This window comes from Fopius arisanus, unplaced genomic scaffold (genome assembly GCF_000806365.1).
Source record: "Fopius arisanus strain USDA-PBARC FA_bdor unplaced genomic scaffold, ASM80636v1 scaffold00198, whole genome shotgun sequence".
In the NCBI taxonomy this organism is placed as follows: Eukaryota; Metazoa; Arthropoda; class Insecta; order Hymenoptera; family Braconidae; genus Fopius; species Fopius arisanus.
The window spans coordinates 62,525-69,533 of NW_011887937.1; positions in this window are offsets into that span (position 1 = coordinate 62,525).

Genomic DNA, 7,009 nt, shown 5'->3' on the forward strand with positions numbered 1-7,009 from the left:
GTATTGAGTCAATTTCATCGCTTACCGATGAACAATTGCATTGCGGAACTTCAGAAGACAACAAGGAACTATATTAACGAATTTTTGGCTGCTCCAACGAATTTTGAAAAAGGAAAACATAATTTGAATGATGTCCTGTCCCCGCGCTGAGTCTTGGTGATTGAAAGGGACGATAGATGGCAGATGGAAAATCCGGACGAGAAAATTGTTAATGAGTTGTTGAATTCGGAATATAATGGATTAATTCAGGCAATGTGTCTTTGTCATTGCTGAATTAATATTGTGAATGAAGTATGCTGTTTTACCGATACCCGAATGAGATAATAATTTGGGCAGTAAAACATTAATAAGGGTAATCAGATTTCGATAGAGGGCCAATCAATAAATCGATTATCGCCCATAGTTAGCCAATCTAATGATTGGTAACGTTATTTATGACGACGCTCGACTTGGCATGGTTCTATCGATTCACTCATCGTTTGGACATCACGTAAAGCAGTATCGTTATTTGTGAGTTCAGTCAAATATATCGCGGAGGAAAAGAATTGATTTTGGAGAGGTCCAATTAGTATTTCGAGGACGATCTCATTTCCTTGGAAATTCTAACGCCCTAATAAATTGATTGGATATCGGTAAGCGATTGAACACTTCCGAAAAGTATTTGTGGTTAATTTATTAATTGTTAAAATTTTCGATTTCTTTAAGACGCTTGGCGTCCATTGTCTTATGGTCAATTTCTCCAGGGGGTTTTGCCATTGCTGGGGAAAGGTGTTTGTAATTTTCTAGCGATATATTCCGACAAGTTTTGTTGTTATTGACTCTTGTTCAAATTGTAAGGCTATTTTATTTAGATATTTTGTGAATCTAACGAAAATTGAAATTATAGCATCATTAGCGATGCTTGAGTAATTTATTTTCCTTTGAGAGGTCACTTACAAGGTCAACGGATTTACAGGAATTTAGTGACTCAAAATAATTTCAGTTTATCGTATTTTCATTGTGGAACGTATTGCCACTTGTTTATTAACCTGGAGAATATCGATTGAATTCCTTTATTTCAGATTTCATTTTGGTTAGGGAATTGACTTCATTATCTCTTTAAATTAATATTGTACATTTCATTTGAGAATTGAATATTGATTTAATTTATTTATATTTTTTTTATAATTCTTGACAAATGTTACCTTGCATCTTGGCTTTGTTTTATTAGTTTGATGAGTTTGATGATTAGGGATTAGTGATTAAAATTCTTATTTATATCGAATCTTGGACTTTGAAATCTGTAGACTAAAATTTATAGAAAGGTTTATAAAAAATTATCAATTGGTTTTTCGAGATTATCGTCTCAATCGAAATGAAGGACGAATAAATAGTGTTTTGTTATTAAATAATTCTTGATCTTGAAAACCCCAATCTTGAAAAACCCAATCATTCCAGAAGTTGTCTTTGGGAGCAGGATCATTGAACCCAGCCGCCTCCGCGGTTGATACTGAGTTGCTGGTTACTGTTCCTGTCGTTATTTTATTTAAATGGTTTTTGTGCATTTTGATGAGAAAATGTACTGGCGCCTGACTTAGATTTAATTAGTTCGATTGCAGAGGGCTTCGTATTTCTTTTCCTTTCCACGAGGAAACGAAAATACGTCGCAATATATAGTGCATCATGTACTTAACTCTATCGCTCCTTACAATACCGAGAAACTTCAATCTAACACTCGCTGTCAATTCACTCTAATTAGTAATTTAAACAAGTTGGTGATCGTACTGAATGAACTTTTAAAGAAAATGTGAATGCTTTGAATGCTCGTGGCTAACTGGTTGACGTGACAATTTGGTTGATTGACTGAGCCTGACCGATGACCCAATATTTTCCGGTGATTTTCGAAGGTGGCCGATTCACCCTGTTGGTAATTAGTCCAAGTTAGGCTGCCTGTCAAACAAGATGTTTAACATAAATTGAAATTGTACGAGGATTGTTCATATTCCTGCATAATCCGTCCAGTCAGGCAGCCTCAGTGAACTAACTCGTAACTGCTAAGGCTTTCCCAGCCCAGTTCTCATCGTCAGCCTTTAGGATTCTTATTAGACTTATATTCATTTTCTGAACAACGACTATAAAGTCATTGCTCCACCACGGAATTTTGGACAATTGTTTTATAGTATTTATTGAGTTGCTGTAAATATCACGTGGCTACAAAATAGTTGACGGTGATTCCTCATCCTGAAAGCATTTAAAAAACATTTTTCTTAACATTGCGGCCTTTTTCGAATGAAAAATTGATATGTATATTTCAAATTGATGGGAAGTTAAAAATTTCTGCACGAACGAAAGAATACGGCTCCTGCCAAGGAATATCGTAATAGGTTCAATCATCAGGAAGACGGAAGCACGGAAGAACCATCAGCGGTCGTCAGGAACGATGCAGGCGAATAGTCTGAAAGAAATATTTCCTACATCGGAGAAGGACTGTTAAATGGAAAACACACTGAAAAACAGAAAATGGATACTGTCGGGCCAATTCATCGTCCGGAAAAATATCGGCGATAGTAGAATATCTACAAGTGTTTGGACATTGGCTTCAACGGTGTCATTATATGTCCCAAATATAATTAATTCATGAAAGTTTCCTGAATTTAGTACATGACTGGATCGACGTATGAAATATGTCATTTCGTAGACTGGTGTTGCGGGGAAGTTCAATTTTGCTTCGAGGATATTTCCTCTGAAATAAATCGTTATGATAGTCTCAGTTGGAATTTCGATGAATTCTTTCATTATTGCCAGTGTCTCATCATTCCAATCCATGTTGTCTATTCCTCCTATGATGGTTGCATTCTTCATATGATCGAGCTAAATAGAAACACGAATGCTGTTAACATTTCAGTGAATTCCTAAATAAAACGCAATATGCAATTACACGTCAGTCACCCTTTTCAAATGTGATTCCCATTGGTAGTCGGGGTATTGATTCAGGTCGGGTGATAAGATGAAACAACAATAACAAAAATGGACCTTGTAGTTATGGCGAAGCTATACTGGAGATGGCGTCCTCCAAATTTGTTCTGCGTTCAAAAGCGACACCTCTGAGAGTGTGATTGATATCTAATCCAAAGGTATTTGCTACCGTCTGCGCTAGTGCTAAATGTAAATAAGAGGGTTGTCTATCCCGGATTTGATTTGCATGAAATTGAGCAACCGCACATGAAAATAATTCAGATATGTCGATCTAGATTCCGTAGATCCCAAGCAAATCCATTTTTTTAGAAAATTAAATATATTTATTATGACATAACGAATTACTCATCATTAAGTTTGAGTCGCACATTGATAGTAGAATGACAACATCAACGTCTGACATCAGCCGAATCTTTCGAAAATTGATAGCGCAAAGAAGTTTATGATACTATCATCATGTTTATATTGAATTTCTTGAATGCCTCTAGGTATACAGGGTATCTCTGAGTTCCATACCAGAATGGGGAAAGTGCTATATACCTGTCCATTCTCGATAGAAGAGGCCCTAACAATATATTAGGGTGACTAAAACAGCCACTGATACTACAGCGTTTGCTAGCTGTACATCCGTATGGCTGCACGAAACAGTGTACGAGATTTTTCTCCCATTAGACGCAGGCTGGGCACAATTCCCTGTCCACCCATGACCAAGATAGACGAAAAATTATGGTTTTGAAGAAGATGACAAAAGAGGCAATAAATGGTGCTCACTTCTCTTGCTTTTGCTGCTTAATTCTCTTTTTTTTCATTTTCGTAGAATTTTGCTGGAAAACCATTGCATATGCAGGCGGGTCTGACCGCTCAGGCTATACTGACCGTAAAATACAATATTAAAATGGTAATTTATAAGATGGTTAGATTTCACGAGATTCTGAGTAGTCTGCAGGTACTTTTCACAGACATTTTTCTCATTTTTTAACGGCCATTTGAGGACTGCAAACGACGTTGAAAATACAAAAAATGTGAAAAATTATGAAAACATCGTGAAAACTATGCAGCATGGCAAATGTATGAGAAGATTTCCCTGGGGTTAGTCCGGGGAAAAACCCTTGAACTATTCCAGCTGCTGCCTGCATCGTTCAACATCGGGCGCCAGCCAAGTCTTTCCTGGAAAACCTGACGAAAGCTAGCCGCAAAACAATTTTATCTATTCCTCGGGTTTTCGCTGGTAGGCCTCAGAATGCGGAGCGGGCATCAGCATGATACCGTAGAGTAGGCGGTGTTCACCAACATTTGAATACCTTTAGTAACTAATTTTATTTACTTAAAGCGTGTCGTTCGGAGAGAACTATTAGAAGACCTATGCCCTAGATCTTTCATTGAGGGATTTTTTCATCCGGGTCGAATTTAGAAGAGATCTCGGTACAGATGCTCCACCTGCGAATCCTTTACACTCTGCAGTGTGTGATACATTTTGGGGGATATGCAACGTTGGCATCCTAAAAGATTTATCGCCCACCTAATGTCCACCTCAATTCGAGGATGCTGATTAAAGCAATTTCAACACGAAGTAAAACTAGAGATACTTATGGAGGCATATGCGATTAGGCTTACCGGAATCACCTTCATTCCAAAACTACTAAATTCACTGCCACAATATGTGTTCCATTCCAAAGATGCGTCTCTGTGGCTGAAAACGTTCGCTCCGTAGCCAGAGAGCAACCTACTCTACTTGTCGGAGATACATAGGCGTTTCCTTTTCTGGCAGGCCCAAGTAAATATTAGAACCATCTACCCATCACAGCCACTTTAGAACCTACTGCCACTAATTGATGCCAAGTACTTGGAGCATCTGCTTGATAATGATTCCAAGCGCTAAAAGATTCCCTGGTTGAGAGACTCGCCGCTTTCCAAGAGGCCCGACTACATCAGTTCCTGGATAAAGAGGTTCTCGCTGATCGTAAGCCATCTCAAATTTTACGTTACTAGCGTATATGGCGCGCTATGTGCGCCAAATCGTCCACGTATGGGGTGTTATCATTGGAATATACATATATTTATATATTTCCAATGTAATATATACATATATAGAATTTCAAAAAGATGATGTCTTATAGTCTTATAGTGCTTTAGGCGTTCCCTTCCATGTTAGGGAGGGTGCAACGAGCTTTCCAGCCATTTTGCACCCTGCATTTGTCAGCCGCCTACTCAATAGGTGCAAGTATGTTGGCCCTTCGAGCAAACTCATAGAGCCCTTCTATACCGTCCCTATCAACATACATATCCTTGATGCAAGTGGTCCCAAAGACGTCCCAACGGATCTCGTCAACACCACTGCATCTGGTGCCTAAGTGGTGCGGGTTTTCGTCCGCCAGTCCACACTTCGGGCAGGTAGGGTCACTTCCTCTGCCTATTTTCGCCAGGTATGAGGCTAGGGGTCAGTGCCCAGTGATAAGTCCGATCAAAGACCGGAGTTTCATCCTGTTCAGCCCTACCAGCGTCTCCGCCAGCTGTTTTGTAGGTTCACGAAAAAGGGTCCTTGTATGTTTAGCGCCCTCTTCAGAGCGCCACCTTTCCACAACCCCCCTCTCCGCTCGTTTCCAGATCATATCCTTAACGAAGTCTATGTGCACCCCCACTGGGTTCTCCTCTGTTGGCGCAACCTCTAGACAACCTCTTTTGGCCAGCTCGTCGGCTTTCATGTTGCCGAAGATGCCAGCGTGGCCCGGAATCCAGACCACTTCCAGCTGATTATAGGAAGCCACCCTTTCCATCAGCTCAGTACAGTCGTTGACTAATCGAGAGCAACTCTCATTCTTGAGCAGTGCCCTCAACGCACGCCTGCTGTCTGAGCAGATGTATATCTTCTTGCCCCTGTCTCCCCTGCCTAGAATTTCCCTGGCACAGGCTTTCAGGGCTGCAAGCTCTGCTTGGAACACGGTCGTATGCGGGTCCAATCCAAGGGCCCTTGCAATTGAAGGTCCCTCAGACCAGATCCCTGCCCCCGCTCTATTACCAATTCTGGAGCCATCCGTGTACCAGACCAGCCCCTTCGGTGGCGTCCACTTTCTGTCACTCCCTAGTTGGGTTGCCCCATATCCAAGGTTGACCTTAAAACTCTTTTGGAAGTGCCATCGCGGTCCGCAGGCATCTCCTCCCCAGGACAGCAGTCCCCGAAGGTCGCTGTCCGCCGTGAGCATTGCCGCATGACTACTAGTGGCCTCCTTCCATCGACCTTGCAGTCATAATCTCGCAGCCGAGATCAGCGCCACCTCCTTAATGTGAAGGTGGGGCGGCTGAAGAAAGAGCAGAGCCTCCAGTGCTGAGGTGGGGGTCGTCCTGAGTGCCCCCGTAATTCCCAGCATCGCAAGCCTGCCTGTCCTGTCTACCGTTTTCCTGTGGCAGGCTTTGTTCATTGCCGTCCACCAGATAACAGCAGCATACGCAAGCTGTGGGAGCATTATGGCCGTGTAGATCCATTTCACGATTCTGGGCCTAAGCCCCCACGTGTTGCCAAACATCCTCCTGCATGCCCAGTAAGTCATGATGACTTTGTTGGTCTGCATGGTGATGTGCTTCTTCCAGCTGAGCCTTCTATCGAGCCATACCCCCAGGTATTTTACCTCGTTCGAAAAGCCCAGAACTATATCATAAATGGAGGGGGGTCTTACGACACACCTCCTCCTGCTAGTAAAGAGCACCATCTCCGTCTTGCTCGGGTTTACCCTGAGTTCATGAGAGGTGCACCACTGCTGAACATAGTCCAGCGCATTCTGCATCCTCCGGTGTAGTATGCCCTCATTCCTGCTACTCACGAGCAAAGCCACATCGTCTGCGTATCCGATTGCGTCCACCCCCAGTCTCTCAAGCCCAGTGAGGAGCCCGTCCGCAACGAGGAGCCACAGCAGTGGCGAGATGACCCCCCCCCCCTGCGGGCAGCCCCACCCCACTAGCGCCCTGACTGTACTGTCCTCGAGCGAGGAGTGGACCAACCTAGTTCGGAGCATAGCGGCGATCCATCTGATGATGGGTATCTCTATCCCAAAGGATGCCG